At 39.2% G+C, this 27,456-nt stretch overlaps 1 protein-coding gene and 1 long non-coding RNA gene across 11 annotated transcripts in view; one reads left to right on the top strand and one right to left on the bottom strand.

Annotated features, from left to right (window-relative positions):
- The window catches only part of EYA4 (EYA transcriptional coactivator and phosphatase 4), a 252,650-nt gene extending 238,575 nt beyond the window's left edge, over nt 1-14,075 (bottom strand). For 2 of the 9 annotated variants that reach the window (XM_081829032.1, XM_081829038.1), the window contains exon 1: nt 12,905-13,308. The gene's annotated coding sequence lies outside the window, so the exon portion shown is untranslated. Of the gene's footprint in view, nt 1-12,904; nt 13,314-13,801 lie in introns of those variants that run through there. The other 7 variants (XM_081829033.1, XM_081829034.1, XM_081829036.1 and 4 more) reach the window with 7 other exon arrangements.
- The window catches only part of LOC115938185 (uncharacterized), a 37,135-nt gene continuing 23,013 nt past the window's right edge, over nt 13,335-27,456 (top strand). Inside the window, exons 1-2 of one of the 2 annotated variants that reach the window (XR_004073366.2) lie at nt 13,335-13,919; nt 14,886-14,981. This is a non-coding gene — a long non-coding RNA (uncharacterized LOC115938185). The remainder of the gene's footprint in view (nt 13,920-14,885; nt 14,982-27,456) is intronic. The other variant, XR_014147960.1, reaches the window with a different exon arrangement.

Below are 27,456 nucleotides of genomic sequence, written 5' to 3'. Positions count from 1 at the left end.
CCAAACTGTAAACAGGATTTTCTTTGTAGTTATCTGGCTTTGGATGTGTGTCCTTTGAAGACATGCATGGAATAGAGCAGTTAGTGAATTTCCATCAATATGCCCAAGCACTGGAGTACAGAGGGGGAAAGATAGGATCTCTACCCTCAGTGAGTTCAAGTCTCTCTAGAAGACAGATTCACATATAATTAGCCTGAGCACAATGTGCTTTTATATTAAGAGCCCCAAAAAGGTGCTATGGTATTACAGAGAGAAAAGAATGAATTCTGCCTGAGCCTTAGGGAAGGCTTCCCAGAGGAGGTGACATCTGAGCTAAGCCTTGAAAGGTAAGTAGATTTTTTGTCCAGGTAAGCAGCAAAAGAGTAAGAAGCAAATAGGTTAAGGGAGCTGGAGCAGTGGAAGACAAAGGTGGTGAGAGTATCCCGGGGAGAAAAAAAGGAAGTGCCTAATTGTGTTTTATAACACAGAGCATTCATAAAAATAGCTAAGTCTTACATTAAGATCCACTATACAAAGAATCAACCTGAGAAAGTAGATATGTGACCTGAATTCTTAGAGGAGGGCAATTCGCTAATTTATGAACCCAAGAAGTGTTCCTTTGGAAAAACCCCAGAACCTCTGGTTTGCTGGCTATTCTCCAATGAACAGGCTTCCTGTTCAACATCAGGCATAAAGTGTCTGGATGGACTTGAGTTTTGCTATGCCTTCTTTGGACTTCTTGTCAATGCACGGAGCAGATCTCTCCTCCATGGTCTGAAAACTCATGATGTAAAGCTCCTGACTTGCAACCCCCCCACAACTTCCCTGGAATGGCCCCCATCTGTCACGGGGTTGCCCAGAACCTTCATCTCTCTGCTAACGTGTAGTTGCGCAAGGTTCATTTCCTCTTAGAAAACAGAAAGACATTTTGATCACATACAATAGGCTACATTTGTAGCTACTTTCCCCTCTTAAAAGTACATTTCCGGGCACCTGGGTGGCTCAGGTGGCTCAGTCGGTTAAGCGACTGCCTTCGGCTCAGGTCATGATCCCAGGGTCCTGGGATCGAGTCCTACATCAGGCTCCCTGCTCTGCGGGGAACCTGCTTCTCCCTCTCCCACTCCCCCTGCTTGTGTTCCCTCTCTCGCTGTGTCTCTCTGTCAAATAAATAATAATAATAAAAAAAGTACATTTCCAAAATTAAAGCATAAACCAAAGGAGAGGCATGAGAGAAAGAGACAGACACATAGACAGAGTACGTTTTTAAGTACCTCTGCCCTGCTCGCTTGAGCATCAACCAGTAAATGATATGAAATCTCTAGGTCAACTGACTGCTTCCAGGTAACACGACTGCCTGCCTAATATAACTAAAGTAAAACCATTAATCAGACAATGTGTAGGAGTGGAGTTTCAAGTATCTTTGCAATTCCTAATGAGATGACAAAAGTTATATACTGTTTAGACCTCATGAGTATTAGTACAAGCATATATTTATAATACTAATTATTTAATACTTCAAAATAACTTTCACATTCAACCCAAAACTCATGTAGGTAAAGTTACCCTCTCCCACTGTATGTTAACGTTATGTGTTCCCATTTTGTTCCTACAGGTAATCTTCAAACATCTTTCATATAGGCCTAAACTAGGCAGAGGTCAGAGACGGTGCGCAGACCAGTCACATTTACTTAACAATCAACTACAGATCAAGTCGTAGATAAAATGGCTATCAAAATTAAACCTCAAGAATTAGAACCTAAGTTTGGATTTGGTAATTCATCACAGGAGTGCTTTCATGCAATATTCTCATTTTTATTTTCTTCAGATTGTACCACTGTTATTGGACTCAAGATCCTGAAATTGTGGTACACACTGAAAGCTAAGACATATTTCATCTGAAAATTTCTTATCATGAATGAACAAATGATTTTATTAAGTATTTTAATCTTAGGCAGTTGTGATTATAGGTAACTTTACTTTTTCTGACACTACAGACTACAAATAAAAGTTTCTTATTACTGAATTATTTGTCTATGGAAAAATAAGTAATTGTCATTATTAAAAATGAATCAAAAGTATCTACTAATAAATAACAGTAAAAAAATAGAAAAAATAGATACTAAGGTGAGTCAAACAAATACCTACTTCCTATATACTTTCCTAGGTATTCTGCTCTCCCTTGGAGAAAAAATATGCTGAAAACAGTCAATCTGTGTGAAGCTTATCTGTAAATCCCCTCTATGTAAAGTTTATCTATCAATAGAGACCAATGAGAGTTGTTTGATTTTGTATTTAAACTTAGGAGGAAGGTATGAAGATTCTCCACACTTGACTGAAAATAGAACAATTCCCTCATGCAGATGCCTGGGAATCTTTTGACTCTCTCAAGTGATCTTAAGATCTACTTTGGTCATGGGTTCTCAACTGGGGGCAGTTTTGCTTCCAGAGGATGTCTGGCGATGTCTGGAGACAGTCACTCCTCGGGGGAGGGTGCTACTGGCATCTAGTGGGTGCAGACTAGGGATGCTACCTCGCACTCTACAATACACCAGACAGCCACACACACACACAGCCCAACAGAGAATTACTGAGCCGGGGGCGCCTGGGTGGTTCAGTCAGTTAAGTATCTGCTTTCTGCTCAGGTCATGATCTGGGGTCTTGGGATGGAGCAGAGCCCCACATGGGGCTCCCTGCTCAGTGGGGAGTCTGCTTGTCCCTCTCCCTCAGCCCCTCCCCCTCACTCTCATGCTCTCTCTCGCACTCTCTCTCAAATATATAGATCAAATCTTTTAAAAAAAGAAATATTGAGCCCAAAATATCAATAATAAGAGCTTGAAAACACCTAAAACTAACATAACACTGTGTATCAACTATTGGGAAACACTGGTCTATATATACTGCGGGATTCAAGCACAGCATCGATATTAGTATAGTATTTTTTATTACAGGTGCATCTGGCAGTTCCAGGTAAGTCATAAAAACAGGACCTTAACAATTATATTAACTTCCTTTCCTCCCTCAGTCCCACTCTGCTATACGGTCATTACATCTGAATCCAAGGACTGAGTGATAAATTCTAGAAACAGAGGAGCTTATAACCCCCTATTGTCTCTGCAGAGATAAGAATCACAGCAATATTTAAAGTTATCTTATTACGTTTACATTAAGTTCATCAAGCCCACTGTCAATTGAAAAGTATACAAATTCTTGTAATTGGTACCTTCAGGCTGAGAAAAGCAACCAAGGATTATAAAATAAGAGTACCATTATAGAATGTGCTTAAAATTGCTGAGGGAAGTTGAGGAACCCCATAAATCAAAGCCTTAAAAAAATTCTAGATTATTGCATGTGGAAGTATTTGTTAAAAGAAATTCTGTGCAACATAAATGGCCAAAGCTGAGTTTAGAGCACCTCTAATGTCTTCACTTAGGGTTCCAAATACAGCCTCAGATTTCCCAAGATCACCCAAGAAAGCCAAATTTGTACTTGGATCACTGGAGACTCAGTTTATAGTCCCCAGTCTATGGCCTCAAAAAATGACTTCCAGCTCTAAAAATCTGTGAACATTTTCGGTAAACTAATAGAGACTAACAATTATAATCATACTAGCTAATACTCATATCAGACACTCTTCTAAATACTTCACATATATTTACTTATTGAATTCTAAAAAGAGCCTCATAAAGTATGTTCTATTATATATGAGAAAACTGAAACAAAATCAGTCTAAGTAACATGCTTATCATTACAGAGTCTAGTGTCAGAGCTGGGGTTTGAACACAAGCAGCCTGGCTCCATATTCTTTGTACTTAACCACTATGCTATAAAAAAGAATCAGGTCCCTTAGATTTCAAGTGCTATGAAATACTCATATCTTCAGAGATCTTCAGGATACTTGGCTTATCCACTGGATCACTGACTTCTCAATGGTCATATGGGAAATAAATGCATTTCTACATATATACACATACATATAAGCTGGGCCTAGATTCAGAGCTGTAATTCTACTGAGTTAATACAAAAATCCCCGAGGTTGTTCTCAAGGCTGTCCTGCAGTCTAATGGTCACAGCTATCCCTGCTGTTCCCAATCTCATGGCAGAGGATGTCCAGGGCCACCATCAGTGTCCTCGTCTCCATTTTCTTTATTCATTCACTCAACAGAAACCTACTCACCCCTACTCACTGAAGATATGGAGATGACAAATGCCAGTAATCATGTCAGTAAATTCTCAGTCTAGAGCAGGATTTAAATTCACGTAATCTATTACGCATCAATGTGGCAAGTACTGTGCTGAAGGTAGAAACTGGGTGCTTTGGCAGCAAAAAGGAAAGAAACATCCAACTCAGCCTCCAGAGGACAGATGAACTTACTAGTAGAGGTGACATTTTATGACTGCAGTCTTGTAAAAGAAGTCAAAGAAAGTTTCAGGGGCAGAAGAGATGTCTGACAGGTAGAAAGAATCCCATGCACAAAGAAATGTGGTGGAAATGATGAGGGTGTACTTATTTGTACTTATCCATACGGCTAGAGATTCTTGTGACCCAGTGGTGACAGATGAGAATGGCAACCTGGGCAAGGTTCTCAGCACAGAAGGCCCTGTGCTCCCTGCTAAAAATTCTGGAATTGTCCTAGAGGCAAGAGAACATTTTTTGAAGAATTTTAAGTCAAGGAGGGACCTGATAAAAATTGTGAATAATGTGATTGAACATTCCTGGGATGGGGAAGAGAGTTTTGGAGACAGTTCCAGCATAGTCCAGGGTGGTCCCTCAGAACTAAACCAAAGACAATATGACCTAGTATGTATAGGACACACGTCCACCCAAAGCTAATGTGATAACCTGAGAATTAAACCTGTGATCTTGGTTATCATGGTTAATTCACTTACTATTGTTAACCATTCCTTGTGAATGGTATATGCCAAGAAAAAGTAAAACTTATTGTTAAGAGACTAAGAGCCCCAAAGTCCTCAAAATTAACACAGAGAAGTGAAAACCTATTCATCTCACTCTAAATTTTGCACGTCTTTAGCAACACTGAATATGAAAAAGCACTGAAAAAGCATGTATGTGTACCCAGAATTTTGCTAGGTCTTTTCACAAATGAAGCCTGGAAAATCTAAAGACAATGATTAAGGAGACAAAACGGACCTACATTAAACTTTTTCTTGGGTCAACTAAGAAAAATAAAACAGTAGCCTCATCTGAACACCTGAAAGTTAATGTAAAAAATTTAATAGTGTTGCTGTTCTTGACAGAATTTTTGAGATTTGCATTCTTAAGTTACTTACTAGAAGCAAAGTTTGAGATTACAGAAAACCTGCCAAAGGGAATCTGAAAATGACTCACCCACTTGTGATTAAATTCGGCTAGCGTTACCTGAGTCATAATCATACATGAATATACATCTGCATTTAGATATAAACTTTTAAGTGAAAAGCATTAACCAATTCAGAGACCTGTTGACTCCCCAAGTCATCACTTTTCAACACATTGGACACATTAGGTTAGAAGTATTCAATCTCTGAGTCAGAACATTTAGGTCTTTTCAAATCCTTGAACATTGGGGAGTTCAGAGCCAGAGGTAAACTGTAATGAATAGATCAGTCCACGGGGTATATGCAGGGTCTGTGAATTGTGTACATGACCTTCTGGAGAATAAGCTCTCCCAGTATGTGGTACACCTACTTGATTAAGGATAGAATTCCAAATCGAATGCTATTGCTTTTGTGAGTAGAATTAAACTTAATGGCATATGAATGTAAATTTTTATGATTTAATTGTAGCCTTCACTAGAAACGCCCCTTTCATTTTAGAAAGAAAAGAGGAAAGAATCATAGAAACAGCAGCAAAAAAATTATATGAAAATCCAAGGTCATGTCCATTTAGGCCACTGCTGATGTTCCTTCATAAAGTCTTTAAAGGGAAAAAGATACTCTCATAAAACAAATCTTTACATGTAAAAAATGTGGTGGGTCTCATTCAGACCTGTACCTCTATGTAGGAAACATACTGATCACTTTTATTTTCTAAGTACTAAATTGAAATAAAGTTGCAGATTGGTTAATAAGAATATTCAAGTAATACTAGGGTGAGCAGACGTACCTTTGGCCCACATATTACTCTGGAGATAGTTTATGGTAGTTGAGAGTTGTTTTGTTTTGTTTTTTAGCGGAGGGCAGGCTAACATACTACAGCAGGTACTGTGAATGGACCCCCTCCTCCGAGGACCCTTTTGCAGTGATTTTTGCACACTAGAAGTCCCTTACAGACACTTTGGGAGCCAGCAATGGCCGGAAGACAGTGTTGGTGAGTGCTTCACGGGCCACCCATGTTCTGCTTCACTCAGAACAGTGAATATTTCTCCAGTGGGCATAGTGTCAGTTTTCACTTGGATAAAGGGGTCTGTGGCTCAATACATAAATAAATTAAAAATGAAAACCACTGTTTCAGTGAAAAAAAATACATTCAAGTTATAAAACAGATGATCGGCAGCAAAACAAAAGTGTTCACCTAGAGAAAACCTTAAAGATGTAAAGTCTGAAAGGATATCCATGCAAACTGAAAGTGTTTCCAAAATATGGGTGACCCTGTTATAATTTAAACTTGCCTCTAGAAATGCAGTATGCAGTCCTTATTAGTTGGTTCAACAAAAATGCGTAGATTTGAGAGTCATACCGAGCATTCAGGCTTAAAACAACAGCAAAAGTAACAACAGCAACCAAAACCCTGTAAAATCCATAGCATCTAACCAATAGATAAGGCCTGAAAAACAAAGGAAAATTCTACGTATATGTGAAATATTAAAAAGATCTAGTCATAAGTTCCTGACATTTGGGAAGCATTCTAAAGTAACAGTTTCTCCAAATTCAGTCATTTGCCACCAACCTTCATGATTTTGGCTATTTTAGCCAAGCATTTACTCACTGTTACTTCATCTGCTTCTTTAAATAGGCGCTTTCTAAAATTTAATTTGTTTTACTTCAATACTTCTTTTTGGACTTTTCTTAAACAATATTATCTGTGGGGGCGCCTGGGTGGCTCAGTCGTTAAGCATCTGCCTTCGGCTCAGGCCCTGATCCCAGGGTCCTGGGATCTAGCCCCGCATCGGGCTCCCTGCTTGGCGGGAAGCCTGCTTCTCCCTCTCCTGCTCCCCCTGCTTGTGTTCCCTCTCTCGCTGTGTCTCTCTCTGTCAAATAAATAAATAAAATCTTTAAAAAAAAAAAAAAAACAACAATATTATCTGTGAAATTATAGGTTTAATGTGAAATTTAACGTATCTTTCTAATATCCTTAGAAATAAATACATAACCAATAATAGAAAAAGGAAATGTTCAGAGAGCACCTACAATGAACTCGTATCTGGCTGGTGGGAGCAACTGCCTAGAGCAACCGTTAAGGATAAGGACTCTGAGGTCAGACTACATAGTTGGAATCCTGGCTCCACTCCACTGCATAACTGGTCTCAGTTTCCTCACCTGTAAAATGGGAATGCTAAAAGTAACGCATTTATGGCATAGTTGAAAAGATAAAATGAGCTAATCCACATAAACACCTTCAGGTGTTTCACATAAAGTAAAGCCTCAGGAAATGTCAGCTGGGATGTTATGATGATGATAATGATTGATGATGGCAATGACTGATGACAAGAATGGTGATGACTTACACGGACATAAAACTTACAACTGTATAAAAACAGATCTGACAATTTCTATTTAAAAATATACTTTGAGATATGAACGTACTGAAGAAAAAATGCTTTCGGTGTAAAATCTCAAGATGGCTACTCAATTTTGGGGGTTTTGGTGGGGGTTGTTTTTTTTTTTAAGATTTTATTTATTTGACCGAGAGAGAACATAAGCAGGGGGGGACAGACAGGCAGAGAGAGAGGGAGAAGCAGGCTCCTCCCTGAGCAGGGAGCCCAATGTTGGGCTCGATTCCAGGACCCTGGGATCATGACCTGACCGAGGCACCCCTTCAATATTGGTTTAATGCAACTTCACTTTGAAAGTATTCCAATGTGATGACAGCAATCAAACTTTCAATATAAAAATATCTACCTGTGAAAAAATAATATTTAAAAAAATCCATGGGGTGCATGGATGGCTCAGTCGGTTAAGCATCTGCCTCTGGCTCAGGTCATGAATCCCAGGGTCCTGGGATCAACCCCAAATGGGGTTCTCTGCTCAGCAGGGAGCCTGCTTCTCCCTCTCCCTCTGCCTGCCGCTCTGCCTACTTGTGCACGCTCTCTCTCTCTCCCTCTCTCTCTCTGTGTCAAATAAATAAATAAAATCTTAAAAAAAAAAAATCCTAACATGATAATATAGGTCTTTATCCCATGGCCCCAAAGTACACCAAAATAAATGTACTTATTGTATATAAATAAAAGTTTTAAAAATATGAGCATGTCCTCTTAAAATGTTTCATATGAAGAAAAAAATTAGAATTCCTGACATTTTAATATGGTGTTATTCATCAGCCATGGACTGAAATCTCAGGGTGAGAAAAGGGCCAGGCCAATGCTGAAAGGTTTCAAATATCAAACCATACTATTATGTCAGTGACCTAAGATCAATTAGCACCTTTCAATGACAGAAAAGGTTACCGTGAGACTCAGAGGTGCACTCTCTGAAACTATTTTAAACCACCATAAAAATGTGGTATTGATAACTCAAAATGCTTTCTATTTTTAAAATAATCCATTTCATCTCTTTTTCTGAAAGACAGCAAAGGAGTTAGGGCAGTAAGGATAGTGGCATTCATTTTCAGTACCTCTCTACTAGTAGAAACATAGCTGGATACACGAAAGAATCACAAAGTTCAAGAGTAAAATGGCGTATCACCAAGGCATATACTAATGTGTACTGCCAAGAGCAATATTAGGTGACAGTAATGTTTACAAAGTCTTCAAACCTCTTAAAAGCAATCAAAATCGCTTGTACTGTGCTTGAATATGTGATTCTTGTTTATTTTCTTCCACTCAAGTTCAAACTAAATGATGCCAAGTTTGGCTCCATGTACAATTTAATGAATATTCAGTGCCCCCCCTATTAAAACACATCTAACTGAATGCAGCATTACACATACTGCAATTAAATACACTGCTGCATCTCATCCATCTCTACAACAAATGCCTGAAAGATCATGTCATTTCTTAGTTCACTGGGGAAAATTCACCAGAGAAGCAGGTACATTGCAATGTCATCCATTCGTTCTCGTGTTGATTTCATGCACCTAGTAACCATTGTAATAAGATCCCCCAACTACATTTCTGAATACAGTTAGTTTAAGATACTCTATAAGAAGACACATTGTAAGAGCTTAGAATGTGTAAAAATAATATTCATTTAAAAAAGAAACTGTCGTGATTATATTCTCACTGAAAAAATAAGGTGTTTGATAGAGGTTTGTTCAGTTCTTCAATGAAAAGATTCAAAACAACTTCTGCTTTTGATACTACGCTTTTCTGTTTGTTTCTTAAATGAGTGATCTGAAATATTTACAACCAGACAGTACCTAATTTTAGGTTTTAAGTGCTTTAACAGCTCCGTGAAATATGATCAGCAGCTGCAATACAGAACTATGTGAATAAAGTCCTTATAAAGGGGGCCTGTTTTTACTGAATGTTCAGTGTTCCTGCATTTACCTAAAGGGAAAAAAAAAAGATAATGAAAAAACATAATAAATACCCATGCTCTTAAATTACTTAACACTTCACTAAGTCTTAAAAAGGATTATCTCCCCTCTTCTTGGATTCTCTATAAAAATGTGAGGTTTCATTGGGTAAATTTAATTTTATTATTTGAAAGTTAGAATGTGAATTTTCCAACATCCTAAATCTTCATAACAATAGTTATGGCTTTTCTACCATTCTACTTTTCTAAAAGTCCTGGATAAATTAATTTCAGTGCATAGACTTTTTTAAATGAAATACCAAGCCACATAAATATATTTTTAGACATGGCATCAGTCATTTAGAGCTTGCAACAGAGATTGAAAACATGAAACTGGACACTCTATTTCCCGTGGGTATGTAAAATTTATTTACACCCCAAATCACAACATAAATAAAAAGGAAACTCTTAGAAATGGAAAACTGAGCTTTCTCTTTTTTCTAATTCAAAGAGATTTTTTGGAAGAAAAAATAAATTACAGCAAAATGACAAACTACTCATCTGCCAGCCTCCCTTCTAAAAAGAAACTTTTATGCAAAGGCAATTTTTTTTTTTCAGCTAGCTTCTACAAATCCTCTAGAATGCAGCATCTGTATTTCCTAATAAGAATAATGATTGTTCCTGAACCAATTTTTTCTTATACAAATCTTAGGGTTTACTTTTTAATTTTTAAATTTGAACACATGATTTCAATATTATCTATGAATATATACATAAAGCTTTCCATTTTGTATAAGAGAAATTGTTTCTAATATCCAATGAATTAAATACTTCCTAATAAAAAATAAGTAAATCTTTTTATTTCCATTATAATTGTGAAACAACTTCTATGATGGCCTTAAAATGTTGAAGGGTACTCTTGTCAGGTAATTGACAAAAGAAAACAGGCTTTTGAAAACCACATGATTTTAAACCTTCACTTGTTATGAAAGACAAAAATATGTCCCTAGCAATTAAAAAAAAAAAAAGACAGTTTACAAATAATCTAATTATATTAGTTTCAAAGTTGTAACTGTCAAAAGTTTTAATTTTCTTTCTTGTACAGTCATTTCTAAAAATTGGTTTAACTCTGAATGACTTACAACTTTTAATCGGGTGGAACAAACTATTTTTATGGTTTATAATAACAATAAAAATGGATGCGGTTATATCTGCCTTTGGTATTGTTGCCATAAAAATCAGATTCTGGCAGTCTAGCTCCACACAAAACAGTCTGTCTCTTGTTACTACTGCTACTTATTTCTTAGGATAATGTTATTTGAAAAACACACACACAAATGCCTTTGAGTGCAGTCTCCTAAAACGCACCACACCACGTATCAAATATTTTGTTTTAGGATTCTCTCCCCGCCCCCTTTCCTCGTTCTTGGTTCTTCAGCTACAAGCTGGCCAGAAACATTATAAAAGAAGAAGAAGAAGGAAAGGAAACATTTCTGCTTAAAACCAAGTTCTACCCAGGAAAGGTTATCAAGTACGATCCTTGTCCTGACGGGGTTTTAAAAATAAAAACAAAAACAACCCAACCAACAAAACACCATCATTGACTTTCAATACTGCCAGTCACCTATGTGTAAATGAAACTTCAGAAGCTGCGAAAGGGGAGCCGCGGTTGTTAAACACTCCTAAGACTCCCACCTAAGTCCCGAAGGAGCGCGCACAGAAACTGACAAACGCAGGAGGGTGCAAAACGTGGCCGCTGAGAAGAGCAACAAAATGCCATATTCGAGAAGGTATGTTTCGCTACATCAATTACGTTGATCCCAGGGTGCCAAGCCAAAAGGGGTAAGGGAGAAAGAAAACTGTTAAGTATGAGCTCTTAATGTGAAACCTAACCTGTTGGTTCTCTTAGGTATCAGATTTTGGAAGTGTCTGTAATGACAGCCAGGAAAGCAAATTAATGGCCAAAGGCCCACTGGGTTTGAACACGAGACTCCTGTTACCTCCTTACAGATCAAGTACACAACACACACACACGCACACGGAGATGCTCCACGTGGAACTGCTCTGAAACCAAAACACACGCCCCGTCGCTATCCTGCACCTTGGCAGAAAGGGCCCAGGGACCTGCACCTTCCTCCACTGCCCTCAGGTTAAGGATTCATGAATGACTGCCCGCTCTGGAGTGCTGGGGAGAGAGGAGCGGGGAGCGTGGGGAGAAGAGACTGTCTCCAAACACTACCCTCCCATCCACCCCCCCACACACACTCACCCGGAGCACAAACCCCACTAGCCTTCAAGGGAAGGAGGGAGAGAGGTGGCGGGGAGGACAGACACTGCCACCCCAACGAGGGATTGATTGCTTTTGGGTTTCGCTACCGCCCTGCCACGGGACGCGGTCCGCAAATTTCCTTACAGTTCCAAGCTATTCAAATCATGCTTACAAAGAAAGAGACATCTTTAAAGTGTTACTAAACGAAAAGTTCTGGCTGCTGTGTGGCGCAAAATAAAACAAGCACACACTCGGTCTTCTTCCGAATCCCGCTTAACCACGCGAAAACAGCCGTTTCCAGCGCCTCAACTAGTCCAGACCCAGCAATCTTTGAAACGAGAGAAAACCTGCTCTCCGCAGCCAGGTCCCTTCGTTTGGAGAAGTTATAATCCCTCCATGGCATCCGCATCCCGAGCCAATGAACGCGACTCCTCTGACAAGGCGCCTCTAATTTCACGGACCCTGGCAAGCTGCAGGAAACATTCGGTCCACGCCGCATAAAAACTATTAAAGTGGGATGGCCGCAGTTTAAAAGGCCGGTTCGTGCCTCGAGATTAGAGCACATGCAGTGAACGTACACACGCATGCAGCATCGTGAAAATGCCAGGAGCCTGGGTCCTCCACCGGACCGGGTCAGCATTCCTGTGTCAGGCTTATCTAGGGGGTAGTCGCAGTAATAAATATCACTGGAAGGATGTACGGGAGCCTGGGGGGAGGTGGGGAATACAGGTAGGGAGCGGCGCTCCGCGTCCCGCCGCGGCCCTGCAGCAGCCCCGCAGGCTTGGAGAAGACCCTCGGGGCGCGGGGTGTCCTCCCGGGCAGAAGGCACCACTGCAGCCCCGGCGGCCTGGGCCTCGGGCGGGCGTGCTGCACTCCGCCTCCGCGCGCCTGCTGGGAATCGGCGCCCACAGCCCGTCCCGCCGTACGTCCCAGTCCCCGGGGCTCCGCGCCCCCGGCAGAGTCGCGCGCACTTCCCCGGAGAGAGTTCACAGGCTCCCCGCAATCCGGACCCTGCGGGCGGGGACGAGGAGAAGGGGCACTCACCTCCCCGCAGCCCGGACTGCCTCGGGATCTGAAGTTCAAGTGTCTGTCCCAGCCGCGGACCCGTGCTTCTGTATTTAGGTATTTACTCTCGTTCCTTCCAGTGTCGGAGTTTCCCCTTCGCGTTGTGCCTCTGGTGAAAACAGGACATCCCCTTCGGCCACCCCCCCCCCAACAAATAGCGTACACTAGTGGGGGAGAAACGGGGCGGGGGGAGAAGCCGGCTCCGAGGGGGAGGAGGAAAGGAGAGAAGCCAAAACTCTGGACTAAGACAGGGGTGGGGAAAAAGTGGAAGAAAAGAAAAAGAGAGCGCGCGCACCGCCACCGCTGTCGCCTCTGCCCCGCTTTTCCAAGCTAAGCTCTTTCCCCCTCTGAACGGGAGCGACAACTTCACGCGGACAGGCTCGAAGTTTTGCGCGGAAGCCGGGAGCGGCCGAGCGTGCGCCGCGCCGCGGGCAGCCTTGCACTTGCGCGCGGGGTTGGGGGCGGGGGACGCCGCCGCCGGCGTCCGCGGCCACTGGAAGCCGCCGGGGAGCCCCGGGGCGGGCGGCGCGCAGGAACCAACTCCTTTTTATTCGACCTCGCTGACTGCCTGTTGTCATCGTTCGCGGTCCCGCGTGGGGACCGCTTGGGACCCTCGGAGTCCCTGGTGGCGCCGCGGTAATCTCCGCGCCCTCCGCGCCGCCCCCACCCCGCCCCCCACGGGCCTGGCGCCGGCCGCTGCCACCCGCGATTGAGGGGAGGGATCCGCGACCGCACTCCTCTCCCCGGACGAGGGAACCGCTGTCTGTCCCCCACCTGCTTCTGCGGGGCAGCTCAGGAGTTGCCTGCCACTCCGCCGCTACCCAGTCCCCGGGTGTAGGCCATTTCGGGCCCCCTGCCGGATTCCTTTCCACTTACCCCAAGGGAGAAGACAGAAGGGACTTCGCCTACTTGCAACGACGTAAAATAAAAACCAACCCACGCCAGTCGGAAGGGACGAAATACCCTTTTGCGTGAAGATGTATGCTAGGAACGAGTAAGCAGTCTGGGGGTAGGCTTTGCTGGGAAGGGCCTGGGCCCCTTCCAGCGCTGGGCACAGGTATAGGCATCCCTTCCAGACGCCCAAAGGTCAGGCAGCGTCAGAGCTTCCCCAGGCACATTGCTGAAGTGACATTTCATGCCTAAGCCTTCTGCGCATGCATTATGCACCCACATAGAATTTAATATTCTATATGAACATATGTGTATGTCACAACCAGAGGCTGCGCCAAAGTAGACAGTAAACAACACATAAATTTTGCATCCGTTTAATCACCTCTCCCTGAAACCTATTGTCTATTTTAGGAGCATCTTTAATTGTCACATCGATTTTAAGTGTTTTAATTTATTGAGAATTTACTGTCAGTCATTATACCGGTCCCTTCTGGTAGGTGTATGTTCGTTTAATTTTCACAACTCTAAGGTGGTTATCGTATGGTGGTTATTTAAGCCCTTGCAAGAGATAAGGAGACTAGGCCCAAAGAAACCTAAGTAACTTCACGGAAGAGAACCCAGTGGTCTCTAACCACAAAGCCTATGATTCAACAAGCAGCTCCCCACATCACCTTAGATGTGGTGGGAGAGATTACAAGGTACCCAGTAGAATTTACTCCTATTCAAAGAAAATTTAGTTTTCATGTTTTGTCAACTTAAATTATTTTCTGTAAAAATTTCGGAAAAATATTTCCCCCTTTATTTCAGCTTGGTCTTTTGCAACTGACATCAAGACTGTCGGGTTCAAAAGCAAAAACCAGTTGAATTCTTGTAATTACAGCTTATTTTTTAAGTAGTGGGGCATTGTCCACAATTATGAACAGGCAATGGAAAAGGTGAGGTTGTAAATTTAAACTGATAAAGGCACTCACTGCCACTCTCCCCACTCACTGGGTGTCGATCTTGCCTGCAGATTTATTTTGAAGGCCTAGACCTGCCAGGCACCATGTTCCTTTTTCTGCTTCTCCAGGTGGAAAGGGTTCTGGTGGTGGATTTGGTGCAAAAAGGATTTGGAGCATGATCTGAAGCATATCGTGGCCTGAAGAGGATGTCAGTTAATATACAAGTAAGACAGAAATATCAATGGGAAGACTTAATTAACTTTGCAGATCTTATTTTCCCCCATTTTACAGGTGAGAAAATTAAGGGCTCAGAATTTTTAGCAGCGTCCTAGTAAATGGCAGACCTAAAATTCAAAGCAGCCTCTGTGCAACCCCAAAGACCACTGTTAGCCACTGTGATGCTATTATTATTAATAGAGTAGTCAGACAAATAGCAAATATTTTTAGTACAGTGTATGCGTTTCAATGACTGTATCAAATACGTAAAAAGTAAGTGCAAATGCTGAATTTAATACTCTCCTCATATGACCACAATTTTTGAATTTCATTTTGGCATGAAACATTGTTAGTGTGACCTCTAAATAAAGGTGGGGAGATGCCCAATTTGGATACAGCAGAATTTCATACGCTAGCATACTGTTCATACAAATAACTTTTTAGCATGGTTTTTTTACACCCTTCTAAAATCAGATTTTCAGCAAGACTGACCTTGCTTTCAATTTACTTTGCTCCAATGTGATATTTTTATACATCTTCATGAGAATGTATTTATAGAAGTTATTTTAAAAAACCAGAATTAATTATATCACAGTATTCAACTTTTTATTACTATCTTTGAGTCCATCTAGTCTTAAATGTACATAGATTACATGGACACTAACAAGAGTGATATAAAATGTCATATTTCAGTCCAAGTTTGAAATAAGAAATTGAGCATAGGAAACAAAGAATTTTGAGGTTCCATAGGCAAAATATATTGCCTGTTTAAATAAGCATTATTTCCATCATATCTATTGAATACCACTTTTATAATTATTGCTAGATCATCTGTAGTATTTTAACTTAATATTTTCCTTTAAACTATTTGTATTATAAGCTTATCTGACAAAAGAAACTTATCATCATAAATGGAAAATCAATATAATTTACCATAAATAGAAAATAACCTTGCAAATGAATCTGTATTATGTAAAATTATTTATTCTATGCCACCTAAAATTATTTCACACACCAGTCTGAGAAACACTGGTTTAAAGAATTACATTCCTTATGTCCCTCAGGCTCTCCAAAACACATTTTCAAGCCTTTCCTTTCCTTTACTGTAGAGAAATGATGTTGAGTCCAAGATGCTTTGAGGTGTTACCTTTAAAATTGTTTTTATTCAATTATTGATTTCCTTGCCTAAAATATACTTGTATCTGAAGTTGAAGTATCTTTTTAAAATTAATTTATTGTTTATTGTTTTTCTTAGTATCTTACTTGTAAAATTCGGAGAATTCATAAGCACACAATTAGAAACCAAATTACTCTCTAGAGAGACTATACCAGTTACCCATTACCCTCCCCTTCCATCTGCCCCCTCAACACTTCATCTTAGGCCTTAACCTCTGAGAAAGAAATATTCCAACTGTTAACCTCGTGAAATGGCAGCATCTATTGGCCCAGTCTGGTACTGCAACAAAGTTCTACAAGGCAATGAAGGGGAGAGGAAAAAGTAAAACAATGAGAGGGGGTCAAAGAGCTTGAAAAGACAGGTGGGGAAATTCTGAAATCTGCTGGAAAATTCTGGAAGTGATTCAGAAACACTAACAAACCCTACATGACACGAATACGGTCATCAGAATATCGATAACTGTCCAACTTAATTGGAGAAAAGAGATGTTTTGGGGAGCAAAAAATAATGTGACTTTATACTGAAAATCGGTGGAAATCAAAGATTCCCTTATTAGCAATTCCTTTAGCCAACCCCTCCAGGGCCGGATGCTTCTGCAGTTGTCATCTACTTACTATTTGTTTATTTTTCATGTGTGCATGGTACTACTGGGCATTGGGTTTTATAGAAGACAAATTAAAAAACAAAGCCCTCTAGGAGCTCATAATCCAAAAGGTAATTTTTATTTTAATTTCTTTTAAAAGCAACCTTAAGGGAAGACCATTCCATCACTTTAGTAAGAACAAATTTCAGGCTAAAAAATTTTAATAAGACACTACATTCACCAACAAAAGAAAACAGAAGACTGGATGCTTATAGAAATAATCCCAAAATAGATCTTTTGAGTTACTCCATTGGTGGACCTTTGAACTCCAGCTGGAAGTATACACAGTTCTTTAAAAAAAAAAAAAAAGTCATTCAATTGTTTCTTAGCAAATTCTAAGGAAACCCTTTGAGCTTTGGGAGAATGGCCTTTCAGAAGCCAGAACCCATACGAACTAAGTTTAACGCTGTTTTACTCAACTACTCTACCCATGACAGATTACAGGAACCAATGAGGATAAGACACAATTGCCCAGGAATCTAAAGGGCTATGCTGCTGGTTTACTAAAATCTGCAAATAAACACATATTCTGAGTAATTTTGTGCAAACAGATCAAGCTTAAAAAGGTTTCTACTGGTTTATGAAAGTGAAGAAATCGGATCTGCAGGGGACCTGTTGGGTCATTCTCTTCTGCTGGGCTCTCTACTAAACTTCCTCATTCTTGGCAGAGTCTCTAAAGAAAAAGAAATAAATGCACACTCTCTGGGAGACAGCTTCATTATATTTACTTTTAAATTCTCTCTTGAAATTTTTTCTCAAGTTAAATCCTTTTAGTACCATATTATGCAATTCTACTCTATCTTTCATGTTTACACCCAACCTTCAGATGTTTATAAACAGATATCATGCCCACTTTTAGTCATCTGTGAGCCACGTTAAACAAATGTAAGGCCTTTTAATCTTGTTTCAGCTCAGTCTCTCCAAGCCCTTAATCATTCTTATTGCTTGTCTCTGAACTATTTCCAGTTTCCTAGATGTTCATTTTTGTGTGACGGATCCCACATTGAGCGCATTGTTCCAGGTGTGGTCTCATTAGCATACTAGAATGAGTCCTTTTTTTTTCTTTTTCTTCTGTGGCCTTATGTTTTGGCTTCATTGCAAACTCCCACCAACTCATGCTACTTTACCTACTCTCACAAACTTACATGTAACTTTTTTCTCTATTTTCGCTTCAGCAGAGTTTCTTCTGGCATACTGCAACAGTCTGGAAGTACTCCAAATGCATAGTTCTAAATGATAATAGGAGTCAATATATGAACAATATCGCTTGGTTGTCCTTTTGATTTCAGGGGCTTATAACTACATTTCAAATAAAGAAAGATCTGGGTGCCTGAGTGGCTCAGTTGTTAAGTGTCTGCCTTTGGCTCAGGGCATGATCCCAGGGTCCTGGGATCGAGCCCCACATCAGGCTCCCTTTTCCATGGGGAGCCTGCTGCTTCCTCTCCCACTCCCCCTGCTTGTGTTCCTGCTGTCTCTGTCTCTGTCAAATAAATAAATAAAATCTTTAAAAAAAAAAGATCTAACCTCCTTTTTAATACAACTCTTTATTATATATACTTATGATGTTCATCTGCTTATAAAAGAAATCCACTGATTACAATTCCAAAGTCCCCAAAGTCCACTGATGATAATTCTGAAGTGCCCAAATTATGAAGGGCAAATAAATCAATTTGACAATTTTAAGGTAATGTATTTGGCATGGTTAACTCCATTACCTATTTATTTTATAAAATCTCAAAGTTAGGAAGACTGCTATATTGCAGATACCCATTTAGACTGAATATTTTTTAATGAAAACATTTTAATATAACTGAAAATTTAAAGGAAGCTTTCTAATGTCCATTCTTTTCAGTATGTCCTAGAGCACAAAGGTTTAGAAACCATGGCTTTATACATTTTTTTTTTAATTTTAGCTGTATATTCTCACCCCCACCCCTAACACACATTAAAATGACTTTCCTATTCACCTGATTCTTTTATTCTGACACCAACCGTCTCAAAATAAGTGGTCAACCCTCAGTGCATCTACTTCTGCACCCTGTTAAATCCTAGAAACCTGACTTCGTTCTCTTTTCTTTACAGAGACTGCTCTCTTTAAAATTATCAGTGGTCATTCAAATGGTCATTTCTTCATCACCTTTGACTTCCGGGAAGCATTAGGTATTATCAACAGCCTTCTGCTATCCAGTAGCCTTCTCTTTCAACTTCCATGATTCTGTGTTTATCCCTCGATTGTACTTCTCTAGTTTCTATGGCACCACCTTCATAGAGGCCCAACAGTTAGAATTCGTCCTCACTCTCTTTCTTACCTTTCATATACAATGAGTCAACAGGACAAGTTTATTTTGCATTGGCAGTTCTCCTTATCTGCCCTTCCATTTCCTTCTCACTGCTGCCTCCCCAGGCAAGATTCTGCATAACTGTCATCCTCCTCCCCTAGGCTCTCTTCAGCTAATCCATTACACAGAGATAGGAGTTTGTCTTTCTCTAAAGTACAGCTCTGGTCTCAGTGAAAATACACGGTAGGTTTCAAATGTCGATTTAATAAAGTGCAAACATCTAAGCCAGCAGTGAACTGCCTAGAGCAGATGTGGCAAACCAGAACCTTTCATCTTCCTTACCCTCTCATGCACAGTCTCTTGTATATAGCAGGCAACTGATATTTACTTACATAAATTAATTAATCAATTGAAATTAGGTAGTTAAATGAAAGCTGACCAAATACTTAGGTTGTTAACCTGCTTGCAATAGACAGAGAATAGTCAGTATAATGGGAATCCTCCTCCTATGTGTTTAATTCATTTGTAGGTAATGCCAACACATAGAGGATCCCCTTTGGGCAATTTGATACCCTTTAAGCCCAAAACGACTTCCCTCTTTTGTATTCTACTTTTTACTATTTCCCATTGGCAGAGATGAAGTGTTCTGTATGTGTCCTACAATTCAGGATCTGTGATGAATCATCCCAGCTTTGTGACCGTTTCCAAAGTGGTCTATGAGTTCAAGAAAACAGAGATTGGGATATATGGCTCAGGAGGGGAATTTGAGGACTACTCACCCAGATAGGAGGCCTGGGGCAGAAACAAGCAGGAGGAGAGGGACTCAGGATGACGGCCTTTTTTTCCCTCTATTAGTAGACCTCATGTAGTGCTGGGGACCTAAGATGTACTCATTATTATTGTACTCATTAAAAGAACTTCCCTGGGGTGCCTGGGTGGCTCAGTCAGTTAAGCATCTGCCCTAGGTTTGGGTCGTGATCTCAGGGTCCTGGCATCCAGCCCCGCATTGGGCTCCCTGCTCAGCGGCGAGCCTGCTTCTCCTTCTCCCTCTGCCCCTTCCCCTCGTTCATGCCCCCCCCATAGATAAATGAATTTTTTAAAAAACTAAAAATAAAAGAACTTACTTGGCTTCAGACTCCTGCTAACTTGATATTACCTGAAAGTGCACCATAGTTACCCTATCTGAAATAAAAGGATGAGCCCACACTCCTTTGTTTCAGGATGAAATGAGCCAGTGCAAGTGAAAAATCTTTGTGGTTTCTAAAGTGCTATATACTCATATAAGACAAAGCCTTGAGGAGGTCTTCAAGCTGTTGCTCCTCATCTCTGCTTCTTTGAAACAGTTGAGTGCTTAAAATGCTGTAGCATTTTTCTCTTTAACCTTCAGATAAGAGGCAATCTAGATAATAACAATGGATCTTTTACCCCCATTGAGCCAATGAAGTTTTTTAAAAGAAAGAAACCCATAAACATTTATAATTTCTCCCCCAAATTGGCTCATTGCCAAAAAATTATTCCTAACAGCCACTACTGAAGCCACCTAGGACATCAGTCTTAAGGACTCAAGAGCCTGGTGGTATGGCCTGGATTTCTTTCATCCTGGGTTTTAGGATATCAAATTCCTAAGCCCCTCTTCTTTCACTGTCAGATCCTTTCCCAGCCCTCCTATTCACAGACCTGTTCTTTGGTGAGTGTCTCCCACTGACAAGCTCCTCACTGGAACTTTCTTCTCCTTGGCTTCCGTGATTCAGCTCAGGCCTTGGTCACCTCCAGCCCTCTGACCCCTCCTTTATCCTTGCCTTGAATCCATTCTGGCCATTTAAATGTTGATGTCCCTTAGCATCTGCTCTTAGCATTCAAATGTGCTTACTCAATGTAAGGAGGTACAGAGATGAACCACAGTCACTGTCCTCCAGAAAATTTCACTCTAGAGCAGAAAATAGGGCATTTAAAAATAGTTATTACAGGGGCACCTGGGTGGCTCAGTCGTTAAGCGTCTGCCTTTAGCTCAGGTTATGATCCCAGGGTCCTGGGATCAAGCACCGTGTCAGGCTCCCTGCTCTGCGGGAAGCCTGCTTCTCCCTCTCCCACTCCCCCTGCTTGTGTTCCCCTCGCTGTGTCTCTCTCTGTCAAATAAATAAAATCTTTTTAAAAATTTAAAAAAAATTAAAAAATAAAAATAGTTATTACATGAGAGAATGTGTCAAGCTTAAGAGAAATATTGACAAGCCTACTACTTTAGTTCAGAACAGAGAGTTTGCTTCCAGCTGAGGGAATAAAGGAGGTGGCATTTGGACCTGGCCTTTAGGTCATGAAGAGTGTTTATGCCTAGGAATATGTATAATTCAAAACGAGAAAAACAGAAGCCATTGTCTCTCCATTCCAGCCTCCTCCAGAACAAGATACTCTTCTCCCCGTGTTCCCTTACCTATTAATGGCACCAATAACCCCCCAGCCACCCCGAGGTACAAATGAGTCCTTTCATTCCTTAGCCCTGGTCATCCAATCAGTTGCTGAATCCTGGAAGTCTCACTTCTGTGATAAGCTTTGCTTTATCCCTTCCTCCGTATTTTTTAATGCTAACTTAATCTCTGTTTCATTTACTCTCACATAGAGTATTTAAATAGCCATACAATTGGTTTTCCCATTTCCAATGCCTTTCCCCACTTCTATCAGATTACTCATTTTACAACACAGTTCTGTTCATGCTACTCCTTTATTGGGGGAGGGGGGGAAGGGAATCAGCTTTTAAGCTCACATTCCAGAGCTTCCACTCTCTCATCCCATCCTGTCTTTCCACCACTATTTTCTTTGCTCTCAGTGCCTCAGCCACCCTACCACAGATGTCATCACTCTTTTATGAACTCCTCCATAGTTGTGTGTTAGGTGTGGATAATAGTCTACCTAGGATGATGGTTACTTATAACATTTTATTCACCTTTGTATTCTCTGGAGCGTTTAACGTAGAATCTTATACTTGGTAGGCATGACAGAAAAATGGGCTGAATAAATCAATGATAATTCTTTAATAAATATACTACATACATACTGTCTGAGCCTCCATGTATTGCCTGGGTCTCAATGAAATACACCTTGGTATTAATTGGTAGAGGTATAATTAAAAAAGAAAGAGAGAGAGAAAAAAAAGAAATCCTAAAAGTGGTAATAGGTCAGTGGAAGGAAGTATTCCATCTACCTCATAGATTGTTGTTGAGAATTAATTCATGACATCACACGTTGGTTTTGTGTATGTGTGTGTGTGTGTGTGTGTGTGTGTGTGTGAAGACAAAGTCTTAGTATCATCAGAATTATAGGCTGTTTATATCTTGAAGGCACTGAGAACTGTGTAACTAACCAGGTTTCTCTTTGATTTCCTTACAAAAAGTTTAAAGCCCCCTTTGGACTTCATCCCCAGCAAGGGTATAGGTTGCTACAGTATGTCTTTTTGTATTAGTCTTGTCCCCTATACCATTTAAGGCCCCATCTTATCTTTCTTCCTTCTTACCTGATTTTAATTTGCTTTTAATCATATTTTATCCATATAAGCCTCTTATATATAAAGAGCTATTAAAAGTGTTCATACTATTTTGAATGATCACGTAACAAAAAATAGGGCAAAAGTATCTTCAGGGCCAGAATTTTAGGAATCTTGAATTTTAAAAAATGCATCATTCATTTTTATGAATTCCTTCCACTGTTTCTCTAACTTGCTTACTCCACCTTTGTCAGCAACCTGCCAAAAAAGTTCCAGGTAATAGATTACTTTTTTCAGTAACAGTGTGATAATACTCATCATAGAATAACTGCTTTTATAAACCTATAAATAAGTTTGGTCATAATGTGGCCGAATCTTCTCATTCTCTAGCTCTGAAACTCTTGTTGCAGAGAGATTAAGTGATTTGTTTACTCATTAAAGTGGGGAAATGGAAATAGAATAGAGGTCTCTCAACTCTTCCCACACTGAAGTCACTGAGCATAACATGTGTGTATTATTGTGCCTGTGGATGACACATTTTTAACAGGAACGCTAAATATAATATTAGTTTTATAAAATATACAACTAATGGAGAAGTAACATAATTGACAAGACTCACTTTTTTATGTCTCCCCCACCCCCACATTCTTTCCAACTCTTTTTTTCAGATCGATTCTTTGCAGTACCCTATATTTTCTGGATAAAATTGGAAACTCGTAAAACAATTTTTGGTATAGGTTTCCCATAGTATATAATTCAAAATATTACTAGAAAGATGGAACAATTAGATCCATTTACCATGGTTATCAAATTTCAGGAATCAAGAGACTGTGACCTACCCTTTTTATTAATAATGCTACATGTAGAAGTTGGATATTAATTCAGCAGCAAGTTGCGACCAGCAAATAAGAACAAACCAGAAGTGTTATGTGTGTATATAACAGTGTTTTTTAATTTAAAATTTATATTATTTTTGAGGTCAAGCATAACTTGAATTTACAGTTGTATTTTTAGTATCAAAACAAAACTCAAAGATGTTTATGTCGTCTTCTCAATAATTCTCAATATATTTATATATTTATAATATTTATTTATTTATTTATTTATTTATTTTATATTTATTATTTATATTTATATATTTATATTAAATATTTATATATTTATATTAAATAGCAAAATATTTATATATTTATATTAAATAGCAAAACAATTCTAATACATTTTGAACACATTGCTGTGATACTTAACTTAAAAAACTATCAGACTGAAAATAAAGCATGATACATGTACAGCACACAAGGACTGGTAATGTAAATTGAAGACACAATTTTGCATGGCTTTAGGAACCCATTGCCAACAACTGAAAATATTCAATTTGTACCTTTGATATCAGAGCATTTAAAAATATTTTTATTAAGTGTTTTTTCATAAAACTTCATAACATATAACATATAACCTTTAATCACTCTTTGTGCTATCATTTAAATTCTCGCTGAGAAAAATATCAAACTTCAAGCTAATTTGGGGAGCCTCCATATTTTATGTTTGTGTCAATCCTCAGGTGAATATGTAAAATTAAAAGTAGTTTTCTATTTCCAAATAGCAAACATCACAGCTCATCAAGACTTACATTCGTTTCACAAATTAAACCCACAACGCATTGTTTATGCATTTAGTTCAATGTGCAAACAATGCCTCATTGAGGGTTGTATTTCAAAACAAGTAAAAACTTGCTTTAGTTCCTTTTACATGTCATTGTAACTTTGAAGTGTATGCTTATATGAAATGGCTTCTCATGGCCATCTGTGGTCTGTATACTATGGGGTAACCAGCTAGATTAACTCCTAGCTTAACTTTACTGCTTGTTAGGGAGTCTACAAACTGTACCTTGGTGCCATTCTTGATCAAACATAAAAGAAAATGTTTTGTTTTTTCAGTTTTACAATCTGTATTTCATTTAGATCCCTCAAATCATTGAACAACAAATCTGTTATTTTAATGTCATTAGCATTTCCGTTAAAGTAGTGGTGATGAATAATTTTTCATATGAAAACTCATAAAGGATTACTCAACTCAGTACCTATGGAATTATACTTTCAAATATGGTACACTCGTTTAAAAATGAATGTCTGTGGCTCTTTTCTTGTGTTTAAAATTTATGTAATGACCTAAGATTTGAGATAGCTTACAAAAAAAAGTCATTTTTGCCTATTAAGATGACCCAAAAATTCCAGTTTTTTTTTTTTAGAGATTTTATTTATTTATTTGAGAGAGAGAGAGAATGGGAGAGAGAGCATGAGGGGGAGAGGGTCAGAGGGAGAAGCAGACTCCCCGCGGAGCAGGGAGCCTGATGTGGGACTCGATCCCAGGACTCCAGGATCATGACCTGAGCTGAAGGCAGTCGCTTAACCAACTGAGCCACCCAGGCGCCCCCAAAAATTCCAGTTATTAATAACTCATTATATATGAGTTAGTCCACACTTTAATAAAAAAAAATCCTTTCTTGCAAAGACTTTTCCCTTTTTTAAAATATTCTTAAATGCTTTTTCATAACTTCATGACTTGATGAGGTTCTATTAAGAGGCCTCTAGAATTTTCTTGTGAAGAAACTGAAGAGCCCAATCATCTTATAAAATAAAGAAAAGAACACAGAACTCAGCCAGAATTGCTTTTTCTTTAGACTTTCCCGAATCACATCAGATTTTTCAGGGAGTATAGGCACCAAAACTGCAATCTCATTCCTGATGCAGATGGACCATAATTCTGGGCAAAGGTAGAACAACCATTTCTCTTACATTTCTAATATATTTCTAAACAATATCAAGAATGTAACAAAATACTTTGTGATAAGCTCACAGCATATGGGCCTATTTCTTCAGAAATAATCTAATTATAACAGTTATCCCTCTGGGACTGTAACCTATAATTTAGAAGTCATCATCTCCAAGTATTGTTTTTTTTTTTTTTTAAAGATTTTATTTATTTATTTGAGACAGAGAGAGCACATGAGAGGGGGGAGGGTCAGAGGGAGAAGCAGGCTCCCTGCCGAGCAGGGAGCCCGATGCGGGACTCGATCCAGGGACTCCAGGATCATGACCTGAGCCGAAAGCAGTCGCGCAACCAACTGAGCCACCCAGGCGCCCTCCAAGTATTGTTAATGGTACTTTTTGCTAAGACAATTGCCTTGCAGTTGACATCCTGAAATTCATCTCCATAGAGCTCTTCATGCACACAGCCTTAAAACATCCATCTGAATGTTTACTTGACATCTTACAAACAGGAATGGCTTAATATCATCTAAAAGATAAGATATTTAACTGAAAATTTCTCCCTCTAGATCATCTTCAAAAATATTATATGTCTATTCTCTATTTAGTACCGTTTGATAGTAAACCTCAAAAGTGCCATTTATCCTATTCTGTTTTCTAGCTGAAAGTCAGTTTTTCTCTACGTCAAAATAAAACCTTTTATTTGTAATGAAATCTTTGGTATAGAAATTATTTAGTTTCTAAAACAAATAAAACACAAAAACAATAGCAAAAAAAAAGTATGCTTCTTTCTCCAAAATAACTCATATTTCAACATGTATTAATCCTACCAGTAATTTTCTATGCTATTTATGTTATTTTTGCTTATGTAATAAGAAATTAAGATTCATCAATCTACTACAGATTAGAGTGTCCCTTCTGGAAACTTGAAAAATTGGGAATCCTATTGGAAATCTGGATATCCAGAGCCTTATCTCTTTGTATTGATGGATCATGTGTTGTGCTCAACAAATTGTACAATTTCATTATTAAGTTCCTTTAAATCTCTCTAATCAGTTTGATGTGGCTCTGATAACTTATTCTTAAGGGTGAACATCAAGGGAAGAATGAGTTAGACAAGAGGTTGCCTAACTGGTAAGAAGTAGAGGGGAAGGAGGTAGGGTTAGATAAAAGAGTTATGTATTGATTCAAGTTGCAGTCATAGTTAAGAGTGTTTGTTTCCCACTCTCAGCAAGAATTCCTTTGACGTCATCCATAACCCACAGTCTCATTGCATCATTTTAGGACCTGGCAAATAATAGGTACCTAATAAATGTTTGTTGAATAAATAAATTAATCCAATCTCAAATTTAGAGCTTAATACTAATGAGATATATATATGTGTGTGTGTTTTTGTTTTGTTTTGTTTCCCTAAAATCACCTTTCCTGAGATTTTGGGCAGTCATGCCTGCATGAGTTTTGAGACTTCTACATCACAGAACAAGAACATTGCTTTGTTATACCTCAATCTGAATGGGAATGTATCTTGTTTTTCTCTCTCTGTCTCTCTCTCTTTCGATCTTCTGTTACTGAATTTAAGTAATAGCCCTTAATTGATCTCACACAGATAATGAGAGAACAAAGGCCAGGATGATTATGGAATACACAAAAAGTAGTCAAAGTCTTAATGATACTTTCAGTTTTTCATTAAAACATACTATTTTGAATGTGTTGATTTGGCAAAGAATGACCTTTTGGCTCTGAAAATTATTTTTCCTGTAATGTTAAATGAGTGTCAAGAAATTAATCCTCCCACCACACTTATAGAAACAATAATAGTATGAGTTGGTTATGAGCCGCTTTGATAGGGTACTGTAAAGCCCTTTAGTCTTTAAAGAGTCCTGGCATTAGGTAACTTTAATTGTTGGTTTCAGATGTCAGTCTCCATCAGGAACACAGCTGGAGACTGATAGGTGTCACTTGGGAATAAGCATTTTGGATTACTTTGAAGTCAATTGGACTGAACATGAAAATTTTATAGTTAGTGGCAGATTTCTTTTTAAGATATATTTAAGTAAAGTATCACTTAAACCAATTACATTAAAAACTATCCAGAATAAGAAACCTCAAAGGAAAATTCTCCTCAGTGGCAAAGTGTTAAT

This window comes from Leptonychotes weddellii, chromosome 8 (assembly GCF_054177405.1).
Source record: "Leptonychotes weddellii isolate Sample4059 chromosome 8, ASM5417740v2, whole genome shotgun sequence".
Taxonomy (NCBI): domain Eukaryota; kingdom Metazoa; phylum Chordata; class Mammalia; order Carnivora; family Phocidae; genus Leptonychotes; species Leptonychotes weddellii.
Note: the sequence above shows the minus strand (reverse complement) of the source record. Positions and strands in the feature narration are given on the sequence as shown.